Genomic DNA, 2,845 nt, shown 5'->3' on the forward strand with positions numbered 1-2,845 from the left:
AAAAAGATAGTTCATTAATACATAAATCCAGGCAACAAACCAAGACAACCTCACCTCCTTCCACTTGCAAGTTTCCTGGCCCATCCAGCTGCCAATCCACTGGGAACACCCAGAGCTATGGGACCCTCCTACATCCCAGGAAGCAGGTGAAACCTGGCAGCTCTGAGGGAAGCAGCCTCTGATAAAAACCTTTCCCACTTCACCAGCTGCTGCCAGTCATCTCATCACAGACTTGTCAGGAGTGGAAAGCATCAGCTCAGTTTGCCCCTTAGAGGTATAAGCAAAGCATTTACAAAGTTGTCTGTAAGAAAGTATTTTTTCTATACTCTACAATTTTTCAGATGCTGTTAAAAGTTTCTTTCAAATTAAATGGAATGTGGGATTTAAAAAGAAGAAAAATAATGCTTGATCAAATTTATAAAATAAGTTAACAAATAGGTGGTGTTCTTTCATGAAATGACAGAAAGTTGATGGTGTTCCTCACTTTTATTTTCCTTCAAAATGAGTTGAGATGCAAAAATAACAAAAAATTATATAAGATGAAAACCAGAGGAAATTCTTTTCACAAAGTTCTAGTAATTTCCTATCATCTTCCCACTTAAGAACCGGAACCTTGTTTTATATATAACTTTATGTCCCCAAATGACTTTTTCTCCTTATAAAAGTCAATCACTTCTCTAATGTAAAATATGCTTAGGTACAGCAGATTGTTGCATAAAGTAACACTGAGTAAGCCAATATATTAAAATGGTTAGCTAGATTTTTCTGCTGAAATTTACAGAAAAAAATAGCATTGTTAACCTGCATACCCTTAGATATATATTCTGAAATCCCATATTTTAGAGCAATTCGCATCTGGGACTTATAACTTGTCATCCCTCATTTAGATTCTTGTTTATTGAAAGATGACCTGTTCTTCACTGATCCTGGGAACAATTATGCACATTCTAAAGTCAATATGCTGTAAGTAATTGTTGCAATGACCCTTAGTGCATATAAAATCAAGTAGGCATTTATATCCTAGTAAGTTTTAGGCCATAATTTGTTTTACCACACAATTTATATTTTGGTCACTTTGTTTAGATTAGTAATGAAGAACTGTAAGAGAGGCCTTTGTGAAACTTGGAGAAATCAGAGACAACAATTGTGTGAGTCACCAGCATAGCCTGCCTCTTTCTACAATGTCTAGGCAAATAGTACCTTATTAAGATTTCTTCCATTTCTAAATAAATTATCATCAAGGCTAAAATGATGCACTGAGAAGTGTTTCTGGCCGTTTCTTCATTAAAAGAATTCTCCAGGCTAAGTCCTTTGTGCTTCATCAGGAATTCACCAAATTCAGTCAGTCTCTGGAAACACAGGGATCTCCTTGCATGGAACTCATTGCATGCAGCCTGAGCAGGACCTTTGGAAGAAAAATGGTTCTGTCTCTCCTCATAACTTCAGCAGGAAAAGACCTGAAGGCTTGGCTTCAGGATCCTGAGATATATGGCAGCCAAGAGACCAGCTTGCAGCTTTCTGGTTTTGTGAGAGTATTTGGAAGCTTGGATCCTGCCAGAAGGGAGATTTATCACAGGGAATTCTATGATGCTCTGCAGCACAAACACTTTTAGTGGAAGATCTTATGTGTCAGGAATGCAAATTAAAATACCTATTCTCTACAACAGCTCTCAGGTAACAAAAAATAGTGTTATAAAGAAAAAATATGTGGCAAATAACAAGAGCAAGAAAAGTTTCCCAGAAACTTTTGTAAAGAAGAAATAAACAACGCTGTTCCCCACTCACTGAAGAATATAATGGTGATTGGAAAGATTGAGAAACAATAAGGAATGAAAAGGAAGAGAAAAGAAGCAATGTAGAGGAGTTACAAACTTAGTTTTCCAGTTTGAAAGGCGCTGAAGTGGCCTTTTTGGCTTATTTGCGAAGCATGTAGCAAATACAACAGAACAGTGTGGAAGTTCAGCTGTGACTCACTGTGTATGTGGATTGCACAAGGACTTGATCTTCTTGAAACAGCAAGGTAAAAAGCAACACTTCTATAAAAACAGGTAGCTTTGCATCTGTATAGTTTTACTTAAGTATCTATTCAAGTCTTCCATAAATTTGTGCAAACAGAAAAGACACTGTGAATAACACCAGACATCAGAATTGAGTGTCAATTCTTGAAATGAAGAAAATTCTTAAAATCAGGGTTCGTGAAAAACAAGAGTCTCAAAGGCTTCTTAAAGACTCAAGTATGTCTTCCTTACAGTCCAATAAAAAAAAATTCTCCATTTTCTTCTCATTTACCCTTTAGAAGTAAGAAAAACTGCCTCTGTTTCACCAAAGAAGTAAGTGAAATGTATGTATTTTTGCATGACCAAAGTATGGGGCTACAAAATCCTGAGGCTCCACAAGAACTTTCAGTGACAGGGGCATTCCAGATCATCCCCTCACAGCTCCCTGCTGTGAGCCTCCCTCCAAAGTTACCTGTGTCTTGTTTTTAACAACTTATATTTCTGTGCCTAGCAAGTCTTGCCTCCCATTTTAGGATCCTCACCTTCCTGTCTTGCTCATTTCCTCCAAGGCAAGTCCCTTTTTACAGGAAGTAAATAGTTAAAGACACTTCCCTGTCTTCTCACCGCCTCCTTTGTCATCCAAAGGCTTGGAAGCATCTCCTACATGTGGCAGCAGCTAAGTATGGTCTAATTTAATGTGTGAATTTCAGCTCATTCTTATTCAACAACAGCATTCGAGCATATGTGAGCATTTCAGCTTGTGGGTAGGTTCTCCTGAAGTCAGCAGGGTTGCAAACACAACTTTTATGTCTTGCTGGATCATATTTTACATATTTTCAGAGTGATCT

General features: G+C 37.6%; 1 long non-coding RNA gene across 1 annotated transcript; it reads left to right on the forward strand.

Annotated features, from left to right (window-relative positions):
* Window positions 1–220: 220 nt before the first annotated feature.
* Window positions 221–2,184, forward strand: LOC135294974 (uncharacterized). Its single transcript, XR_010357011.1, has 3 exons — window positions 221–274; window positions 888–963; window positions 1,084–2,184. It is a non-coding gene; the product is annotated as an uncharacterized LOC135294974 (long non-coding RNA).
* Window positions 2,185–2,845: the final 661 nt, after the last annotated feature.

The sequence above is a fragment of the Passer domesticus genome, chromosome 2 (genome assembly GCF_036417665.1).
Source record: "Passer domesticus isolate bPasDom1 chromosome 2, bPasDom1.hap1, whole genome shotgun sequence".
Classification (NCBI taxonomy): Eukaryota; Metazoa; Chordata; class Aves; order Passeriformes; family Passeridae; genus Passer; species Passer domesticus.